We start from the raw sequence: 24886 nt of genomic DNA, 5'->3' as shown, positions 1-24886 counted from the left end.
CTTATAAATTGCACTTAGTCCTGTAAGAATCTTTGCGCTGCTTCCGGAGTGATAGGATATTCAGGATGGGTAAGGTTAGGGAGTAGAGGCCGCCTCCTATCGAGATTAATGAGGAAGAATTAGGGCACTACATCTCAAAGTCATCGCGGAAGACCTCTCTAGTCAAAGTAGGCAGGGGGTGGCACACCCTTGTTGAGGTTAACAAGAACCTCTGAGGTAAGGGAACAAACCCCACCAACTCCAACAGTCATCTTCCACAGTAGACTAGACCTATTTAATTGCCCATGAACCCCAGAATCTCAACATTTGCGGTTAGTGATGTGCCGCTACTGGACATCCATAAGGTTGCCCAGATTGAAGTGGCATATCGGTTTTTGCTGTGCCCAGTGGTGGGTTCAACTGGTAGGTATAAACCAGCCAGAAGTGATCCCTGCTGGGTAAAATAGGAGGTTTAATGTAGACTTTTCTTTCAAACACTTAAAGAGTGGAATTTGAAAGGATGCTTAGATGATTTATGTCTAATTATAGACAAAGTAGAATTACAGATATAAATTGAGGTAATGTGGGAAATTTATATAACACACAATAGAGTTTACACAGTATCATATCCTACAAGTAGAACTGAAATATTTTATAAATTAAAATATGTTATTTATTTTACATGTGAAACAGTTATTTTAACATTATTATTTAAAATGTATCTAAATACACTTTAAGTGCTCAAAGACGTACATCACTGTAAATCAGGGCAAACTCTAAGTTCAACGGATATATAGTATTAGTTACTCCGGAAGTTAATATCCTGTAGCAGATGTGTGTGAACGCTATTACTCGAAGTGTTGATGTCAACAGGAAGTGTAACTGCTTGTAAGTTTGCGCTCATAGGTGCGCTGGCAATTCATAATTCGTCAGTTTATAACTATAGTAAAATTTTGTGTAAAACATGATTTGTATAAAGGGAGAATACTTCAAAACTAATTTTGTTAAGGAACATCGATACATTTTATAACATGTAGCAATACAACTTTGTGAAAAGGTACAATGACGCTTTTATTGGACGTGTTTCTTATCTGAAATATCAATAATGGTGACTCAATATCGATAGATATTAAATAACCAAAGCCGAGTACTAATTTTTACTAATTAAAATACAAAATAAAAGTAAACGTGCATTGCTAACAACGGAGGACACTTTGAGCAACTATTATAGGTGATTATTACAGTTTTATAAAGGTAAATACATTTTATGTTAATGTTCAGTCTAGACCATAAATGATCAGCTGTTACTCACAACCTAAACATTAGTTAATATTTTATGCAGATAAGAATATGCATTTTTGTGCGTCTGTATTTTTTTTAAATAAAGCTAAATTTCAATGACCTATTATTAAATTTTTTTCCTAAGTAATTCACATGAATCTTTTCAGAATTAAATGTTCTACAAATCTGTTTAAGAAAAAAATGACCTTTATTTAACATTTATGGAAGTAATCTTACGTTAAACACAAAAATGTGTTATTTCTTTGCACCATTTCTTGTGTTTTACGTAAGATATCTCTGAAAGTATTGCATTTACAGCTCTGGGACGAATTTTAATAAATTTGTCAGATATAAAAACATAAAAAAACAATCGTATTTGTATCTTTGTAACTACCTTTACCATTTTTATACGGCCTGACTTCACCAAGGGTTCTGAAATCCGGGAGAAATCTTTCGCTAGGCGTAACTCGCTAACGAAGCGTTTCCGGGCATATGGTTATATGAACTTTTTTACTTGTTTTTAGCTATAGAATAAGCTCTCGAGAGATTGCCGTTTATTTTTGAATCACCCTGTATATCCAAAACCTAGTCTTTGCCAGATTGAAATACAACGAAAGATCGCAACTAATTAAATTGCTATTAATATTTTTCAATTTCAATTTTAGTTTAAATGTAATTACCTAAGATAATTTTACAGAACAATGATGTAACAGCATGGCCCTTGAGTGAGAGCGGGTTTCTAACGAGCCTAAACACATTACAGCCTAACGAGGCTACTCCACCGTCTGTAGAGTATTGTCGTTCTCAACACAAGGCTCTACACGTCGCATGTCTTAGGTAATTAGAAACGATATAGGTAAATTAGTTTCTTCAAATTGTATATGATCAATGAAATTAATTCTTAGAAAATATCTTTAATCAATATCATTATACCATTATGAATATGCAATTGTAACACGACGAATTGTAATTGACGTTAATAGAGACTATACCTGCAATATTATTGATACTCAATTTCTAGTCGACAAAAAAGTTTGCTTAAAAATATTAAATTCCAATAAGTTAAAAATATAGTAACATATCCATTGCATCTGTGAATTAGGTAATGTTAGATTGAAATTTTCGTCAATTTTATCTTTCCATCTCAGTTACTCGTGAGATCAGCATAGAAAAGACATATATAAGGAGTAAAAAACGCTAAATTCTATGGAGTGACAAGCACCATCATTGAACTCAATGTTGCTTATACAAGGATGAAGATTCGTAGATAATTAGTCTGCATATAATTAGTTCCCGATATATTGTCCAGCCAGAGAGAAAAAATGACAACTTTTCCAACCTCTAGAGTAATAGGCTTCGCTAAAACTCGGTACTCGGTCGATAAATAGTTTGATTAAACATTGTTTAAAATTATAGGTTAAGCTTGTAACTAATCTGCTTACAAAAAATAGTTTCTGGTAAACTCCCTGTAACGTAGTTTCTGTACGTCCATTCAAAGTTATTTGTTACAATTCCAAAGGCCTTAACTTAATTCAAAATAACGTCACAGTATGAACTGCACAAATACAAAATGCATAAGATGATCCAATTAGTTTAAGTCTTTTGTTACGTAGTTTTTTGTTTATATGGTTTTAATATAGAAACTTATTGAAATGATTACCATTAAAAATCTCATTTCACTTGATAATTATATAAAAATAGATGTAATATGGCCAATAGTTAAATGTGTCATAATAGTCTTTGTGATAACTCAAAACTGAGAAATTACCATTATTTGTTGGATTTGACAGTGTTATTGGTATAGCCACGAGACTGTACTTATACATAAATATATTTTTTCATCTGTTATAATTATGGGACACTTTCCAATTCAAGTGGGATATGCGTATACAGGTTTCCATGGAAGCTATTATCTAATTTTCCCTCTCCCGAACTTTAATTTCCCTATATAAACAATTCCTTTCCTACGTAAACGTCTCTTTCCTTGTATGGACAACAGTGTTATCTCGTTCTTTGATTTAACTGTCCTATGTTTATGTTTAAACAGCTGATTTTAATACCAAACAATTATAAAATTTTCTTACGTAAAATAACATATTAGATAATCTTATAAAATATTTCTTGTGCTTTTTGCATTGTGATAAAAGGTATCGTTCATACTCGTCTCGATAACATTTCCACGGTCGGCTTTCATGACTAAATAGAATTTTACCTCGCAGTAGATCACTTTTGAGTCAATTAATGAAATGTACTATAGCATTATAACCAAATATGTATACCGTTATTTAATTTTTGTGTTTATGTTTCGGTCTTTGTTCTTTTTAATTTTACATAACCTGTTTTTAACTTACATTGAATATCACATTGTACACATCTTACAGTAGGACTTTCATCCTAAAAAATGTAGTGTAACATATACTTAAAACAAATTTAGAACCTGTTGACTAAAAATTATCCTATATTTTGTGTGTGTTTAAATTGTTAAAAGAGTTGAAATTCGATTGAATATGTCATTTAAGACGATTTAATGTATATTTGAAACTTTTTATTGCTGTAATATTTAATGATATCTGGTATTTATTCGTTCCTTAAACCATACATACAAAAAGTTCTCAATGAATTTATATTGTTAGGATAGAATCTAACAGGGTTTGAGCGGATGTTTCAATGAAGTGTTTAAAAATTCAAACTTTACTCTCCATACAATATAATTTTACTAATTATCAAAGACAAAGAGTTCCACTGGACAATAATTGGTGCCCTGGGAAAATGCGACAAAAGATAAAAGAAATGACGGGAATGTTTCCCCAGAGGCTTCCCAATAGTAAGTGACGTCATATAATAGTCTGTCTGACGTATGTATTAGGAACAGAATTCCCCTCAGTATCGCTCCCCAGTAGTTACAATACGGAAATAAAAAACTGGATGTAATAATTAATAAATGTGCACGATTTACCAGTGCCTGTTTTACGATCAAAGACACCATTCTCTCTTTGGTTAACTGGATAATCTGTGAACTAGGCTATTGCTTGAGAGATTACCAGCAGATCGTAATAGTTTGGTAATATAATACAAGAAAACCCTTTGACGGAAAGGGTTCCCACTGGCTCACCTGTGACAGGTTTGTCATAGTCTTGATGTCTGGTGGATTTCTCTTTTTACAAGTATATCTCTTTGAAAATTATGACTTCTTTGTAATTTCCATATTAGAAACATATTTTATAGATTAGTATTCTTCAATATTCTTTTTAACCAGTTTCCTTATCAGCTTGCACTTTAAAATTAGAAACAAATATAACTTAGCAGAGTTGTATATATTAACCAAATACCAAATAAATAACCAAATAATAATATATACTTTTCAAATACTGTAAAATAATTGTAGTATACAAATAATCCCCAACCCACGTTTATAAACAAATGGTTAATGAACACGATGTTTACTTAACTGTTATGTAACTTAATCATTGAAAGTTATATACTTCACCACTGTAATAGTTTGTTTAATACTGCTGGAATAACACTCTTTTTGATACTTAAGTTGGGAAGACGGATGGTTTGTAAACTAATTAACAAAGATCAGAAAAATCGCAAACAAAAAAGTTTGTTATTTTTTCAGTAGAAGTAAATGCAAAACATACAGCTTTTGTGATATGTAAGTTTTAGGGGAGTACTATTTCTAGTTCTATATAATTAAGACTAATTTAAACATTTAAGTTTTACTATTTCGTTTTACTTCATTGTTTATAGTAAAATAAAAAACCGTTGTTCACCACACGGAGCCAAAGTGTCCTAAGCACTTAATCGTATTTCCAACCTTCGCTTGGCCTCGTTCATAAAACAATTGCGCACCAAAAAGCAACCACGTTAGCTCTTAGTGATGAAAACCACTATTTTACTTTTTCCAGGGAAAGTACATTTTGCAAAGCAAATGGTTAAATTAGTGTTAAACGTATTTTTAACATAAAGATACGCTGTGATATTCTTTGTATAGTTAGTAGCTGTTAATAATACAATAAATATTAATATTGACTTTAGTGAAAAATATGGTGTAACACAGGGCCTGGTTTCAAAGGTGAGATTATATTAAATATTATTAATATAGTTTGATAATTTTTACAATCAGATTGCGTTTATATTGCTTATATTTTATAGTTTTTTTTAAGTCGATTAGTTTTAGTTTTATTGTTGTTACAAATTCAATATTTACTGCTTGCTATTATTACGATTTATTTAATGTTAAAATAATAATAAAATATCATTCCTTGCCCATTTAAAATTTTTCGACCCGAATTAATAATTTTTCATAAAAATACAGGAATTAACTACAATCCGAATTAGAATGTTACCGTGGAAATTTACCTAATTTTTGTGTTATCTAAAAGATAGGCTTTGCAGAAATCTCATAACACTATTACAAGGAGGTACCGATGTAGTCACTAATGTCAATAAAGTACACATAGATAATTATTTCTTTTATTTATTATTTATCGAGTTTATTTTGTTCCAGCTATTGAGAGTGGTACACTGAGAGACGAGTTCTCGGATAATTTGTTTAAATACCTAAAAGTTGTCATAAGAACTCCGAAGTCAATTTATCTTACATTTACGACTTGATTTGTAGATGATACATACAATTCAAGATTCAAAACAAAAGTAACAGAGAAAGTAATTTCTATAAACACGTATTCTCATATATAGAACGGTATGATTTCTTTGGTTATAAATCTATATTAAAGCTTGTAAATTTCAAACGTTATAGTAGCAAAAAAATTCTTATTTTTGTTACTTTGTATCATATCATTGATCTGTGACCTTTTGATGATGAGATTTATAGTTTGGAACTACACAGGCCAAACAGTCGATTTTACAGTTCTTAAAATCAACATACTAGTAATATTCATTACTAGGAACTGTTATTTAGGTGTACTAAAATAAAACAACGTGTGGCGTTAGAAAAAACTTTGATTACGTGCTATTTGATATTTTATATTTGATAAAAAATCCGTTTTTACGTGCGCAGTATCGTAAAAAGTATTAATTTATTATTCATCAAAGTGACAGATCTAAATACAGGCGGTATACTTTTACTGACGTAATGTAATACATGGAGAGGTTTGGTGTAGGTTTTATTTCTACTCGACCAGCCAGGTCGTTATTACTTTACGATGGACGGTGGAAATCAAGTTAGTCCTTCATTACTGATGCAGCCGTTGTTGGAACTCTGTGGGAGAGTTTGATATTCTGACGTCAGGATAAGTTTTGAGTTTAAACCTTTGACTGCCTATTTTTATACACACTTTTTTGTGAGGTCGAATGGGTTTTTAATCACAATTTCCACGGCATGAGGAAATATGGCTTAGTGTACGAAACTGATACAAATGGCCGACTGATACAAATCAGTTGTGTGTATAAACTATATACATGCGGAAATTAAAATGATAACTCATTACGAGATCTGTTTTGTTATATATACATTGTGAATTTATACTTTAGTAAATAAAATGTGTAGTTAAGTCCTACTTCTTTATTCTTATTAGTATTACTATACATCTGTTAGTCCAGTAATATGCCAAAAACAAATGTTTTAATCGTAGTTAAATAGTGATAAGTTTGCATGACGATATATTTCCAGACAATTATAATGCATATCATAACCACAAGAACTAGACTACTGGGAAATAATACAGTTCACTTACCTAATAAATCATAAATATTTAAAAAGAAAGTTTAAAACGATCTCTCCAGGCAAATATAAAATGCAAATACCCAATATTTGCCTAAAATGAGCCTATCTTTCTACGCAAAGAAATGTCAGAAATTTAGATCCTTATAGCAGTCGACCAAGATGACTACCGAATATTTTCTGAAATATTTCTTATTTTAACAAACTAAATAATATTCAAGGAACACGGATAAAATGAAAGTTACAACGCATATAATTGTATTATTCATGGTACGAAGAGAGTATCTCGTCTTTCAAGTACGCTAATATATATTCGTGGTGAAAAACAACATATATGAATACTTTGCCAACGCAAATGTCAACCACGTGAACCACATAATTTAAATTTAATTTTCTGGGTTAATGACGTTGTGAAGGAAACAGGATTTTTCCGGACATTTGCCATCGTTCTGTGAAACAAGAAATCAGTAACACTACGTTTCGAGATCTGCAATCTGTTCTCTTCTTCAGGTAAAGAACTAACCTAATACATAATAACAAACTAGGTTAAAATAAATAATTCTTAACAAAGCGTTGTGGCACGCCTAAGTCAGGAATCACAACCTACATGTAGTTTGTCAACTTCACTAACTCTATAAACATGCACTTAATAAAAAGCTATACAAAACACTAATCATTAAAACTGAACTACGGAATGCAGGTCACAACACGTTTTCACTCATCTACTAACCACCTACGACTGACCAGAGGGACTAGCCAATGGTAATCGTCACGGCTAACTAAAACAAGATAGCGGAAATAAAAAGGGAAGGGGGACAGGGATGGACCCTTTCTTCGACATCTTAACGCCATTGGTAGGAAAAACTGACTCTTTCATCAAAAATTCCAGGGATTTTGTAGAGAAGTAAAAATCCCTAAAGTTGACTGAAACTGACAAACTGGTAAGTTTTGATGTTGAAAGTCTATTTACAAATGTACCAGTTCCAGAAACTCTCGGAATTATTAAATCACGTCTCAAAGAAGACCAAACATTAACACGCGAGAGATCGCACTCACTTCCTGGACGCGAGAGGTCGCGCGACGGCAAATTGCTCACGCTCGTCTTTTACTCAAATTGCAGCTTTAATTTGGTGAGAAAAGTTTCAATAAAAAAAACTGTGTGTTGTATCTATTACTGTCTTTCAGTATATACTAATAAAAGTAATTGGGTACTTAAGTTCTAACAAAGAGAAATATTATTATTATGATACACTGTATATCTGGTTCGGAATTGGTGACTTTTTGGTACGAAAAAGGTCGCGTGTGAGCAATTTGCCGCAATAATATAAATTAGGCTTTTAAATGAAACATTTTATTACAATAAAGTATTTTATTATGAGGAAGAAATAAATTTTATAATATGTATATTTCCTTAAAACAAAACAAATTGCCTCAAAAACGTTATAATATAATAATAAATCAATATTTAGGCAAAATATTACTAATTCAATAAAATATTATGTGCAAATGAAGAAACCTATTTTATATCAAAGAAAAATTATAAATGTTAACGAAAAATTAAAATTTCTTTCTAAGTTTCATAAAAAGTTAAAATATAAAAACCCGTAAATTAGTACAAGTTTACTATTTTTGTTTCAGTGGAAATTATCGTCTAAGCTAACTGAAGAAGTGTGTATGTATTCGAAAACGTTACAAAAAACACAAGAACATCAAAATATTGAAGATTTAGAAATATTTCCAATATTCGCAGATTTAACAGAATGCAATGCACTACGGGAGAGATCGCGCGAAGGCATATTGCCGCGGCAGGTGTAGAGCTACAACAGAAATTCCACCACTCGCAAACAAAGCCAGCGACAGACTAACGGTTGTCAAGGTCAGGCGCAGGGATGTACTGGGAGGGATAAAACGAGACCCTGTTATCCTGGGGCATCACTGCAAACGAAAATATAAAGAAATAAAAAAAGCGCGGCAAACTGCCGCGGGCGCGATCTCTCGCGTGTTAAAGGATAGAACTAAAATTCCCGTGCCAGTAATTATGGAACTGTTAGAACTATGCACTCAATGCAATTATGTTGAGTTAGAGGTAAAATTTACCATCAAGATGAGGGGATGGCAATGGGTTCTCCACTGTCTCATATTTTCGCCAATATCTTTATGGAGGAATTTGAGCGAAAAGCTTTGGCTTCAGCTCAATTCAAACCGAAGATTTGGTGGAGGTATGTGGATGATACCTTTGTTATTTTTTCTCATGGAGGCATTGAATTAAATAATGTTTTGAATCACATTAATAGTATTTCTCCTTCCATCTGCCTCACAATGGAAGTGGAAGTCCAAAACAAGCTTCCCTTTTTGGCTGTGTGTGTTTTAAGAGATAGGGATGTCCTTAAGACAACTGTTTTTCGAAAGATAACACACACAGGAAAATATTTTAATTATCAATCCAACCATCAAAAATCTGTCAAAGAAGGAGTAGCCTACTCGTTGTTTGATAGAGCAAAGAGTTTGTGCTCAGATAAAGATGGACTAAAAGCAGAATTTAAGAAAATTGAATCGGATCTCAGAAGCAATGGATACCCTCAATTAGTAATAAATAAGTGCAAACGAACCAGAAGAATCATTCCTGAGTCAGAAAAACAGAATTGTGATAAATTTGCGTTTATGTCAATCCCTTATGTGCCGGGATTATTGGAGAAAATTAAAAGAGTAGGTAGAAAGTACAAAATTAGAACCGCGTTTAAAAACACACAACACTCTTAGACAAAGTCTCGTAAAAACAAAACCAAAAAATGGCACACAGGATTCCAAAAACTGTGTTTACAGTATAAAATGTAGTTGCAATAGGGAATACATAGGCGAGACAAAAAGACCACTAAACGTAAGGATAAAAGAGCACAAAGAAAACACGAGAAAGGGTCTCACAGAAAAGTCAAAAATTGCACACCATTGTTGGTACGAAGACCATCATATGAATTGGGATGAAGCCAACATAATACATCGGGAACCACATTTCTTCAAAAGGAAATTAATTGAGGCAACATACTTTAAATTGGCAGACCAACCAATCAGTCAACCATCAGTCGAGATTAGGCCGCTTTGGTTGCCAATTCTAAAAAATTAACTACAGAGAAAACCAAAAGTATCAAACGGATCAGATATTTGTAATAAACCAATGCGGAGTCACAATATGGTTTTAAGAAGTTCATCTCGCATGAACCAATAATAACGAAAGGACCCATTCCTGTCCCCCTTCCCCTTTTATTTCCGCCATCTTGTTTTAGCAAGCCGTGACGATTACCATTGGCTAGTCCCTCTGGTCAGTCGTAGGTGGTTAGTAGACGAGTGAAGACGTGTTGTGACCTGCATTCCGTAGTTCAGTTTTAATGATTAGTGTTTTGTATAGTTTTTATTACGTGCATGTTTGTAGAGTTAGTGAAGTTGACAAACAACATGTAGGTTGTGATTCCTACATGTATATAGACCTTCGGTTGACCTCATCCCTCAGTTTGACTTCACCACCCAGATCAATATGTCGTCTTGTACGTTTAGGGTTGAGGATGTGGAGAGAAAACTTTCTTCATTGGACACTTCCAAGGGAACTGGGCCTGACTTGATTCCTCCATCCGTCTTGCGCTTCTGTGCTCCCAATAGCTTACTTGAGGATGGTATATTCCCTGATGGACTTAAGAGCTGTTTTATTGTGCTGATTCATAAGTCGTCTGATTCTTCTGATGTCCACAATTACCGACCTATTGCTATTCAGCCAGTTCTGGGGAAGATTTTCGAAAGCTTAGTTCTTGACTATGTGAGCTTCCAATTCAAAAATATCATAGCGCCGCAGCAACATGGCTTTGTCCGGGGTAGGTCAACAGTTAGCAACTTGGTTGTGTATGTGGATTACATTTTGTCTGCCTTCTCGAGTGGCGTCCAGGTCGATAGTGTTTATATTGATTTTAGCAAAGCTTTTGATGCTATCAGTCATGGGCACCTTTTGATCAAACTTCACGGTTATGGTAAATGTGGCAGCCTACTTTCTTGGTTTCACTCCTACTTAAATGATAGAACTTTCATAGTTAGTTTCGCTGGCGCCCTATCAAGACCTTACACCGCCACTTCTGGTGTCCCTCAGGGGTCACGACTGGGCCCCTTTCTTTTCAATCTCCATATTAATGACTTGGTCAAGTCATGAAATGTTGACTGCCTAATGTTTGCGGATGATGTCAAGGTCTTCCGTGCTATTACGGACCCTTCTGACACTGAGACACTGCAGATGAACCTATGCTTAATTGAGAACTGGTGCATCACTAACGCTATGAGCATAAATGCCGCCAAATGTTCACTGGTTTCTTTCACTCGCTCTGCCCAACCTCTTGGTATCTGACTACGTGCTCAATGGAACTGTTCTATCTCGCAGTACAATCGTCCGTGATCTGGGTGTCGTCTTCTCTGCAGATCTTAGCCCTGATAAGCATATTGACTTCATCTGCGGCAAAGCTCTACGAATGCTCAACTCCATACTAAGAGCTTCAAGGAGTGGTCTTGTCATTGTGGCGTTGAATATCCTATATAAGTCCTTGGTAAGGAGTATATTTGAATACTGTTTTGTTGTCTGGTTCCCTTATCAACACAATCACATTGAACGTCTAGACAGGATCCAGCGACGCTTCGTCCTAGCTGTCGGTGTTAGGCTGGGTCATAACTATTTTGATGTACCCATTGATCTAGTTGAGGCCTCTCTTGGACTTCTCCCTCTGTCTACTAGAAGGCAACAAGCTGATGCTCTTTTCCTATGGGGAGTTCTTCGTGGCACGGTCGATTGTTCTGACCTACTCTGTCGAATTGATCTACGTGCTTCAAGATTGACCCGCTCATGCAACCTGTTTTTTGGTCGGTCGCACCCCACCAACTACATCATGCACGGTCCTCTTCCACGTTTACATCGACTGGGCAACCAGCTGTGTCGCCAGTTCGACTTCTTTGATGACAGCCAATCTGCGATCAGAGGATTCTTCCAGAGTCAGGTTCGCCGGTGAATGTTTGTTTTTTGTTATTGTTCTATTATTGTTATTATTCTTTTATTATATACTAGCAACATTTTGTATTCATACTAGTATTAATTATTGCTAATTTGCTATTTATCGTTATTGTATTCACATTAGCATTTATTCTTGTTAATTATTTGCTATATCGTTGTTGTTTTTGATATTATTATTGTTGTTTTCTTTAATGTTATTATTAGTTATTATTATTATTGTTGTTTTTTTCAATATTACTATTATATTGTTATTGATATTGTCTTTATCGATGCGTAAACTCTCTGTCTTTGATTTGTTCTATTATTGTTATTATTCTTTTATTATATACTAGCAAAATTTTGTATTCATACTAGTATTAACTGTTGCTAATTTGCTATTTATCGTTATTGTATTCACATTAGCATTTATTCTTGTTAATTATTTGCTATATCGTTGTTGTTTTTGGTATTATTATTGTTGTTTTCTTTAATATTATTATTATTATTGTTGTTTTTTTTTTCAATATTACTATTATATTGTTATTGATATTGTCTTTATCGATGCGTAAACTCTCTGTCTTTAATCATGTACTGAGAAAATATATTGTGGCAAATCTAAATGTAGCAAAAACTTGTATTCAAATCAACATAATTTTGTGTTCTGCTGCCATAATATTGTATTAGTTTTAAACGTTGATGTTGTCTTAGATTATGATCACTTTTTTGTGTCAGCCTTAGTTTTGTACTTATCTGTAAAATGGAGTTCTCCGTATATAAATAAATAAATAAATTCCTGACTTAGGCGTGCCACAACGCTTTGGTAACAATTGTTTATTTTAACCTAGTTTGTAATTATGTATTAGGTTAGTTCTTTACCTGAAGAAGAGATCAGATTGCAGATCTCGAAACGTAGTGTTACTGATTTCTTGTTTCACTGAACGATGGCAAATGTCCGGAAAAATCCTGTTTCCTTCACAATCCTTCCGTCGTCAAAAATAACCTTGAAACAAAGAATTAATGACGTTGTGTTGCTTATAAAATGAAAACACTAATGTTGGTGTACAAACAAACAGCTTAAGTTTAATTGTATTGTACTTTTTTCAGGAGCATCAAAAGGGTTAACGTTTTGAAACGTAATGTCATATATTGCTAATATTTTAAATATAAGGTAATACGTAATTACATCTCTATCCAGTAAATCAACTTTAATCAACATAATATTTATGTTAAGTTAGTCCCAAACGCCATGCTCTTGATATAGAGAAAACTTGAAGTACTTTTACAAAAAAGTTATTAGTAGATGATAGAATCCCAATACAACGAAATTGTATATGTTCATTAGCTTTATAACTAGTAGATGGAAATTCGATTGTATACATTGTGTTGGAAAACAATTATTTTCATATTCAAATACAGAACTTGTCAACTATACTACATTTTCAAACGCAAATCTACTCTCAGCAATTAATCCTAACAAATTATTACACTTATGAACGAGTTCTAGTAATACTATATTGTGTAGTCATTTTAGGCATTACCCTAAATTGCTTTGAATACGAAGTGTGAACGAATTCGAGTATTACTATATTGTGTAGTCATTTTAGGCATTACCCTAAATTGCTTTGAATATGAAGTGTTGTTTTAGAAAATATAATGTACACTGTATTATTTCGTTGTATATAATCTACAATCCTTAAATATATTCTAGAATTTAAATCTACTGCAGTTTAAGAATTCATCGGTTCATTTAGTAGTGATAGTTCATTACGATAATCATGTTGCCTTCATGTTATGAAATTGGAATTTATTAGCTATTTAATATCCTATAAACAACTCAAAGTTATATTTATTTGGAAGCAGTTTATGCAAACAGAATAAAAATTGTTATGCGCCTTTCATTTAAAATGAAAGGTAGATTTATTAAATATGACAAATAACGTGTGTAAGCTTCTTCCGGGACGATTCACTTCCGGTTGGTTTATACCTTTCAGTTGAGCCTGCACTGTTTATGGCAAAAGCCTACGTTTACTTATATCTCGGCAACCCTAAGAATGTTCAACATTTTCAAGAGCGGCACATTCCTATTCGCAAATGTCGAAAAACAGGAGCGCAAGTGTAGATCAATAAGTCTATTGCTGCGGGTGACTGTTCGGGTTCATAGAGCTCCCCGAGTCTGTTGTTAACCTCGAGGAAAAAGTTGAAACATTTTTTAATCGTCGTTAATTGTTGTAGTAGTAGTGTGTGTTCTCTAAAATTTGAAAATAGAAGTGTAACGCACTATATATTGGTAGTTTCACGAGGTAAGACATTTTAAGAAAATGGTTCATCTTATAACGACGATTTATACTCTGCTTTAATGTGTAATGCGTATCCGCCTTTCTTACATGAATAACAACATACATTTACTATCTCTCACCTATTTTAATGTGTATAAATTATTATACTTATTATTCAGGACTTAGACAAAAGATAAAACACATTTCATATCTGCTAATAAGGCCAATTCTATTATTATAATGGATAATGGAGTGTTAAGGGAGTTTTGAAGACCAGTTGTGCGTCACCAAGAGGGGTTTTTAAATAGGAATAAAATTTTGTGTTAATCAGGTACCATAAAAATGTCCATATAAAATTCTAAAAAATTGGTCCAGTAGTGATTGAGACGCCATTTATTCTTATAAATTTTAAATCTAAAGCTGAAACTGTTTGAATCCAATATAAATTACGGTAAAACTAAACGTGTTACTCTACAGTTTGATACTTTAAATGAATTACAAAATGCAAATCAATATGCTGAAATTCATATGAACACGTGTATAGCTTTAGATACAAATTACTACCATAAATGGAAATATACTCTCAGCCAGAATGCTGACTACATTTCGCAAAATGTCTCAGGAGTCCTCGAATTTCTCAGGATCTCGTGAATTTATCATGAGAGATATCAGTCACGTCACAGACCTCTTACTGTAACGACGGTGAACTTCATTACCACAAATGCTGTTGAGAATACTCTGTCTTTCCTAGCCTCAACATACAAACAGCGTAAAATCTGGAATAAAGTTTTAATGTACTGTAGGCATGTTCATATTTAACCAATCCATTTTTATTAACTTCTTACTCAAAAATTCCGCAGTGATACTTTTAGATTGAATTAGGAAATTTTAAACATTAAATTATTCTGAAATATGAGGGTTATGCAAAAGGTAACATCCATTTTTAAATAAAAAGTTACGTATACCTGAAAACTTTCATTTGCTACATTTTTTTACATATTTAAAAACAGGTTCATACACTTTTCCTAACAAGAACTGGGTAGTCTTTGAAATACCATCTCCATAAGAAACTATCGCCTGTTTGAGAGTAGGCAACCTGTGACGGCTCTTCCTTATGCGGGACTGCTGAGATGCAAGCCATTGGTTCACGTCGAGGAACAAGTGGAACATACTACTTATATTTCTAACAAAAATATAATAGTTTGAGTTACTTTGTGTAAGCTTGTCTAGAACAAGAAAAAGTATACGAGCCTTTAGCTTGTTTAAAATTGCATACAGTTATAAATGGCATCCTTTAAATTCTGCTACTGTATAATGAACTATAATATTAAAATGAATTCAAACTTTCATATCTGATGCCGATTTGCGAAATTCTTGTCAAACGTCAACCTCTTTCGACTTTTATTTTTAAGGTAAAATGGTTACATATTTGTGAGCTTAAATTGTTAAATACCAAATCTTCACCACAGTACCCTCAAATATAATAATATGAGTTAAAGTACTTTATTAAATACATGTTTTAATAATTCGTTTACTTTAATAATACACAAAATGAGAATGGAATTGTGAACTATATCATCATTTCGGCTGACGCTCTTACTGATTAATAACAAGCGTTCTAGATGAAGCAGTGACTTTAGAAGTGAAATAATGCTGTTGCTTGAATATATAAAATTACAAAAAGAGTATAAAAAAGGTGATGCGAGAAAGAATCGGTGAAAAAGATGATTTATTTCTCAAGTAATACTTGAAAGTAATATTACGTACGACCTTGATATGGGTTAGGTATATTACATCAAAATTGAAGAAACTAATAGACACTTTTGTTCCATCTCAGAGTTGTACTTTTTACTAATAAACCACATTGTTACATTTTTAATGAAAGGAAATTACTTTTTAACGCATAATTGTTCAGACATAGATTTTACATGGTATATTACAAGTAAATTGTGGGGTCTAGAGAGTAAAACTTAAACGATTACCAGCACTAGTATATATTATTTTTAGCATAAGGAAACGATTCAGTTACGCAAACTCCAAATAATGTGTGGAAGCAGTCGGGTCACCCATATGATGATAGTCGACTAGTAGATAACTAACTGAAGAATCAGCATTGTAAATGGAAGTTCCATGAAAACCAGCGGAGTGTACATTGATTCAGAGAATCTCCGTTTACAATATAGAATGCTTCTTTATCATTATAGATTCCATTTCTTATGTTTCACGAAACGATCAAGAGACTCTGAGTTGTTTTATTTTGGTATAAAATTCAACAGAAATATTACTATAGTTTTGCATACAAATATTCAAGAAAAGTGTAAAGAATTTAATATGCTTGATGGAGAAAACCATATTTGAGAGAGTAGATAATAATAAAAATTCAATTCAGTTTTTCTTAACACTCGCATTTTTGCAGCAAAAGAATTAAGACAGTTTAGACCATAATAAACATTGTGAGGTTGATTAATGATATACATTATTATATTTGCCAATTAAAAATGAACTAACATTTTACAACATTTACCAGTATTATATTACTTATGGTATTTGTTTTGTCAAAACACTGATGAAATCTTCACCATTATCATCATTATTGTCAGATTTAATAATGTATGAAATATAAAATATTTTTTATAAATCACTATCAGGGCCCATTTATTACTATGAGTTATTATACAAGTATAATTTCTACTTTTTAACAACTTTCTAAACTTCTAAAATCCAAAGAAAGTATTATAGAAATGAAATATTTAAGTTAGATAAAATATTAAATTAATATTATTGTAAACAAAAACATTTCCGATCATGTAAATGCTTACAAAATATTATAAAATACAACTAATAGTATCGTTCTTAGAACAGTATTTATATTTAATAATTATATTTATAAATGCATCAGAAAATCTATGTTATAAACAACTAAGTTATTGATAACTGTAAAAGTAACTATACAATAAATACTTGTACAATGTTTCAGGACATTAAATGATTATTTTCTTTCTTTTACGATATTATGGAAGGGGGTATAACATGATGAGCGTCACCACACCCATAAGTTTATTGTTCAATATATCTTAAAATTATAACCGACGGTAAAATTATTCTTCACAAACATGAATGTAACAATACTTTCAAGGCTAATACGTTATTATGTTTTCTGCGCTATTCAGTAAATGATACGTAAATTTTTGTACCATATCCCTGTATGTTTAATATCTTCCATTCTTAAACTTATATAGCTATTACAAAATTTAAATCTAATATTAATATCAAGGGGAAATAACTTTCGTAGTGGAGTAGAAATTAAAAACATAAGAAGAATATTCCTGGCAGATCTTTATATTATTAACATAAACTCTTTTGAGAAGTATTACGATGGCTAAGTTCAAGGATGTCTAGTGTTGTGTAAAAGGTTGTTACATCATTGTCTTAAAAACTTTGGATATAAAACAGCACAACGTAACAACACCTTTTTCACTGTTGTTTTCCCGTCGTGCAACATAATGGGGAAATTTAATTTCTCTTTCATTACAACGCAAGAGAACACTGCAGGACTGCTTTCTCATTTAATTCCTCTTCTGTTTTATTACTTAGAAGTATTACAATTAGAGCTATAAACCTATTTTTAACAATATTGGCAGTTAAAAATATAATTATTACTAATAATAGAAAACCATTATATTATACAATATTCATTTGTAGCCTATTCTAAATGTCTAATTCAGTATATCTTTACACGCAAGATTTTATAATATCCAATCAACAAAAGCTATATATGTAAAACACAGTATAATCCGAAAGGTCATAAAACAGGTATACATTTATGAACATTACATGTTGCAATTTATTTGTATTTTTTATAGTTTGTTTCAAAAAGACACCAAGTTTAAGACCTTCAGAGACAAACTGAGTATTTTAGTAACAAGGTATTACCGCTCTATAGTTATTATGGTTGGAATTACCATCGACTAATAACCCATATACACGTGGAATATTTTTGAATACATTTTACCGCATTTTAGGTATATAAATATAATTATACTATTTATCGAATTAAAGGAAATCAAACTGTATCCTTGCAATATGAATATATATATATATATATATATAATATATATATATATATATATATATATATATAATCGTGTTCATGAAGTTTATCAATATGTCTAGGTTGCACTGTATATGATAGCACTGCTAACTAACAGCACATAAACTATAGTCTTAGAACTTTTATTTTGGGCCTAAAACCTCGGCTGATTAGGGACGTCACGGTTGAGGTTTTCCATGGAATTCACATATATATTTAAAAAAGGCAAAGAATATATTTACCAAAGTTACAGAGCTCTAGTCTAGATAATACATCTACCTATTCATGTGAAAGACAATATTCAGTGTTTTGTATACCACGCTAAACAAATGATGACTTACAAACATCAAACAATACAACATTAAATGATAGTTTAAATAAAATAATATAAAAAGCCGAAAACATAAAATCAAACTGCAATAACTAGTCAATCGTTATAACATTTATTAGTTCACCCACTGATTAATGGGTACAGTGAAAAACATATTGTATAAGGAAAAAGTTGTACTTGCTTCCCGGAAGCAACGTTATCGACTTTGAGCCCAATAAACCAAACGCCTGTTTGTAAATAACAGTTTTGTTTGAACTGACGCACAATGAAGCTGTTTGTTATTGTGGCGGATATTTTAAACGATCCTGTTTAATCGTTTTCATCAGAGATATATATATACCACCGGTTGATGAATATTTCCATCAGCGTTACATACATTTTTCTACATGCCAAATTAAGAATACAGTTTTTTAAATAATACAGCACCGCAATTATTGATATTAGCGCAGGCTTTCAAATATATGAAACATACAACGTCACTTTATTGTATAAAATCTCTAAAACTGTTTAACTATATATTATGTTATTTTTCTAGTATTTAAGTGATAATGCACATTTACGAAGAGAAAACACAAACTAACTGTTGTTAAATTTAATTTAGTGTGTGGCAAGTCTATCGATACACTTTTTAGGTTTCTTTAACCTTGTGCCTTATGGTTTAAGAATAATTCTGGAAGGATTAATATTTCATTCTTTGTTGCTTATTATATTGCTTGTTATACTTTTGTCAGCATTTATAGTGTTAACAATGGTTTATAGTTCGTATAACGGTGGAAATTTCCAAAATACTATTATCCTTTTGAATAATTGTTTATACGAATTTAAAATAAATATAAAAATTAAATATAATAAATATAGATATTTTATTATATTTCATTCGTAATAAAACTCAAAGAAAATTTATGGATCAAAAGTTAAAGTACGAGTGCAAGTCAATATAACCTACTAAAGTACAACTGGAAACATAAAATTCTTAGCCTACAACTTTCATGTATTGGTGAGGTACCTTATATCACATACGAACAAAAAAGAAGAAGGAACTAAGCAAATTATAAATATTCCATGTAATAATGCAGTGGGCGAAGTACAATGCAATTCTGTTTCTAAAGATTGTTTCAAACGTTATATTTCAGGAACCGAGAACCAGTTTGCATTGTATTAGCGCACAGCCTGGTTTTTATTTAAACCGATTGATAAATTCCCGTTAAGAAATTAGTCGAACGTCAGCTGCACTATGTTAGGTATAGGTCGAAGTGGGAATAAGAGGGTTACAATCATATGGAGTTTTCTTTCTCAGATATTTTCTTAACTTCCAACATAACTAAACAAACTTGTAATTTGGTGATAATTCAGCGTCATTTAACCCTATACAGACCCTGAAACTGGTGATTTTCAGTCTCATAATCTAGTTGTTTGATAATAGTATGACCCTTGTTTGGTATGTCTAACGGACGGTTTAAAGTGTATACCACAGTAAATTTTAAACATTTGAAAAAATATAGATCATATTTCATATATAGTCATATTTTAAACCTTATCAATTATACACCGTTTCTACTTCTACAAAAACGAACAAAGGTGGCAATAAATTTCATTATCAGAGTAAATATCTTTATCAATTTAAAATATGCGTGCTTATGCAATGCAAATAGGCTATAAATATATTGGTAGTATATACGAGTATAAATAATAATAATGCAACGAAAATTTAATAACTATCTTTTCCAAAGTGAATAGGTTTGATTTTTTATAGATCACCCTTAATTTGGATACCTTTAGGAATTTATAGCATTGTTTATCCTAAAGAGAGGTACTGTGAGTGTTCTGCTCTGCTGAGTGCTCTTGTCGAACAGCAAAGGCTCTTATAAGGTAAGTGGTATTCGGTTGTGTCTTAAATAGAGATCACACACAGACGATCCTTCATCTCTACCATATTACTTATCATTGAAGTTACTCCTGTTCATCGAGTGAAATTAAATATATGCAGTTAGAATGATCCAGAAAAATTGAAGCTCTAAGAGTTAAGCTGTAATATCAAAGAATTGGAAACAATATTGCATTACAGATACATTTAAATTCAAACGAATAATCCAATAACAAAATTTAAATTTTAACAAAAAATTTGGAAATAACCAGATATTCAATCATAATAACTAATTTACTGTGTTATATTGAGCTATTGGTAGTTTGTTTTTGTTTATTAGATATATGTAATCGATAGTATGTTATTGAGTAACAAGAACAACATATTCTGCATAGAAATGCTCAATGAAATTTGTAGTAACGATGCAATCTTGTCAGGCTAGTTTTCTAACTAATAGAAAAGCATATGACGTTTTAAAGTTTCGGTATCAAATAAGCATGTATTTTTAATTGAAAATTAACTGGTTTTCGTACAGTTGTAATTTTTCAATGAATTCAGGAGAATTGTTTTATAGGATGGTAATTTCTTACAAATGGTTGGAGTTAATCATCAATATAACCCAAAATTATTTCTGTTGGACTCCCGTAGTAGATTCAATAGCTCCTGCAGGATGAGGAAGAATGGGTTTGTGAGTTTTGAGGAGTGTATAAAGTATTTGTGTTTGAGGCTATTTTGGCGTTTATAACTCAATATTCTTATAGACAAACATTGACTGGGGCCGTAATCTGTACGTTATTTTTACTAACTTGATATTTAGGATCTTCCTCCAGAGGCTTGCAAATATTTGTATCAGATAACTGAGTGATATATATATATATATATATATATATATATATATATATATATACATATAATATAATTTGTTAGGATGTGATTGCTATTGCGCTATTTCAACCAAGATATGATATTGTCGAAATAGTGATTCTGTTTAAGGAAATATATTACCGATCCTGTCTTAAGTTTGCCAAGGTTTGATTAATGGATTTTACTTACGTTACTTTAAGTTTGGTGTAGAGTGCTCAAAGACATTATGAATCACTTTAACTCTCACAAGGTATGCTTGCGAAGACATTGTGAATCACATTGAGTGTGGTGAAGAATGCTTGCGAACCACTTTGATTGGACGAATATAAAATTTGTAGATATGTGCCGTATTTTTAATGGCAACATAAATCTGACGATTCTTTCTTAAGAGAGTTGAATCTTAATTGGCTGAAATTTAGTGAAGCGCATCTAACGTGGAAGTGAAAAATGTTATTTCTGCCTATCTGTCTGTACGTTTGCCTGCCTGCTGCCTATCTGTCTGTCTGTCTAAACGATATCTCGGAAGCGAACTGACCAACATATTGAAATAAAAGTAAAAGACTGACTTGTAATTTTGCACGAATCTTCATTTATATTTTAGCGACATTGGGTTTGATAATGTTGGACGTTTCTGCATGGATTTGACTGAGCGTTAGCGAATATGTTTATATTGATCTTATGGGTAACCATAATATAAACGAGATAAATATGAATACAAATCAAACTGAAACCAATCATTTCGATATCAATATGTGACTTTTTATTTACAAAGTAAACAGGAAAAGGAGTGTAAAAGCTATGACATAAATCGAAGACAAGATTGCTATGTAACATTATGTAATAAGTAAATTAATAATGAATTATTTGGCAAGATATCTCGAGAAAATTATTTATGTGACATGGTGTGTCATACTGCAACCCTGTAATACATCAAGTATGCCACTGAGGAGGGGTCCATTGAAATGATTGACTTGTAAAAAGAAATCTCAGGCATATATGTTTTTGAAATGCATGGGGCAGTAGTGTAGCAGTTACATATTAGCATTTATTTGTGAATTCCAGTGATATGAATTAACTGTGTAAAGTACGTTTTCATCGATTAGATTAACATAAAATGGTAACCACAACATATGTTGTTCCACATTCAGGAGTTAGTGTAAACTGTAAGTCTGGCCACATTATGCAGTAAGGAAACACTTCCAATATTGTAAGTAACATTCCTTTTTAGATGAAATTTAAATATCATACAAATATTTATTTATATGCTACACTTGTACCATATAAAGCAATTGCACTTATAACTATATGTGGTCAGCAGACTTAAATACATTTATAAACCACTCCTGTAATTTTTGTTTGTCAATTCAACAGAAGAGGTTTTTTGTTTAATTTCAATAAAACTTTAATCGTTAACTAAGTAAATAATACAAACGAATCAACAAGTGGCCAATAATGGTTTACTCTGACAAACACATGAATAGTTTTAATAAACTGAACCGTTTTAAATATCAAATATAACATTACAGGATTTATAAAGCTTCCTGGACCATCATCGTGTAAATAGAATAAAACTAATTAATGGGCTGATATTGGTTTTGAATTGACTGCCAATTTCAGAACAAAGACAGTAATTGAACATATTTAGAGCTTGGTTATCAAACAGCGTTATATTGTTATTCAACCACAAGCATACTTTTAATTTAAATAGCTTCCACATAGGTTACAAATATAATTTTTGTATATACATTTCGTGATGAAAACCAATGAAAACTGTACTTTTTTACATAGGTGTAGTTATTAATTAATCTATTCTTTACCGTAAATGTAATAAAAAAGTAAGGTCTGTTAATGTACTGTTTCCGATATTTAGAGAAACTTCAAAATTGAGCCGCATAGATTTAAAGCAGAAACTACAGCCCGTTTGTGGGATATTAGTTAAAATAACCTCATGACATTTACTACATTACTATGTACACACTAATAAATGTATGTTTCTGATTTGAATGGACTTAAACGCAACTGAAAAATTTAATAAAATGATAACTATGATTATGAATGAACTAATTAAAAAACATTAACTGGCCGTGAGTTATGTTTAATGCTCTTGCTGCTGAATATGTTTAATGCATGTTTGGTAGCGGGTGTGTTCCCGTCGCGCTGGAAGGTTGCTAGGTTGGCGCTAATCAGCAAAGGGAAAGGTGACCCGAACTCCTCGTCGGCATACAGGCCACTTTGTATGCTTGACACCGCGGGGAAGCTCTATGAAAAGTTGCTGAAACCCAGATTGCAGTCGCCCATCGAAACCGCCGGAGATCTCTCTCCCCAGTTGCACGGCTTTCGAAAGCGACCCTCAACTGGGTGTCATACTCGACTGCCGTCTTCAGTATCGGGAGCACATCTAGGCGGTGTACGACAAAGCCTCTAAGGTTTGTTATGTCTCTCGGGAGACTGATGGCTAACGTAGAAAGCCCTAGGTCAAGTAAGAGACGTCTCTTCATGTCCACTTTAAACTAAACCCTTCTGTATGGCGCAGAGGTCTGGGCGGGTGTCTTGAGGATAAGGTGATACAGTTAAAGGCTGTTATCGGTACAGAGAAGAGCAGCACTTAGGGTCACCTGCGCCTATCGCACCGTTTCCGGTTCGGCCGTGGTGGTCGTAGCTGGGGTGAATCCTATTGATCTGCTGGCCATCGAGAGACAGACCGTTGGGAGGCTGCCGAGTGGGGTAGGGAGGATGCCTTTGCTGCTGCCAGGGTGGAGACTCTGCAGGTTTCGCAGCGGAGGTGGATGGAAGGATCGGACGGTCGCTGGACCGTCTCATTTGAGTGCTTCAACCCTGGATAGATCGTGACCAGAAGGGGCACGTTTACTTTAGGAAGTACCTCTACAGGATGGGAAAAGTCAGGTCGCCTCGGTGTGCTTCCTGCCCGGAGGAGGATAATGATGTTCATCACATATTTTTCGCTTGCGGGCGCTTCACCGAGGCCAGGAGAACTCTCGCCACCACAGTTGGCGATGTTTCAGCAGACACTATTGTGGAGCTGATAATGCAGAGTGAGGACGCATGGAATACAGTCACCACTCATGTACATGCGATCCTTCATCAGAAGCGTGAAGACGGATGCCTGGCTGACCCCTAGCTTCCGAATCAAGTAGTTTTTTTTGTGGATGGGACATAAGACACACGGACCAGGCAAGATGTCATCCGAAAGGGTTCCGGCCTGGGTCCTCCATGCCCCGTAGGGGGTTTAGAAGGTAGTCCGCAAGGGAGTCCCACACTCCGTGCGCAAATGCATTCCCCCTGCGTACAAAAATTAAAAAAATATAAAAAAAACATATTCCGAGCACTAAATATTGATTTTACCATAATAGTGCATGTAATTTCTACCATCCTACACACAAATTTGTATTAAATAAGTATATTTTTGTAAAATACTCTCTTGTAAACATTTTAATGAAACATTTATTTGATTACAACACTGATAAGTTTCATCCATTTCAC

The sequence above is a fragment of the Homalodisca vitripennis genome, chromosome 4 (assembly GCF_021130785.1).
Source record: "Homalodisca vitripennis isolate AUS2020 chromosome 4, UT_GWSS_2.1, whole genome shotgun sequence".
Taxonomy (NCBI): Eukaryota; Metazoa; Arthropoda; class Insecta; order Hemiptera; family Cicadellidae; genus Homalodisca; species Homalodisca vitripennis.
This window is presented reverse-complemented; position numbering follows the sequence as displayed.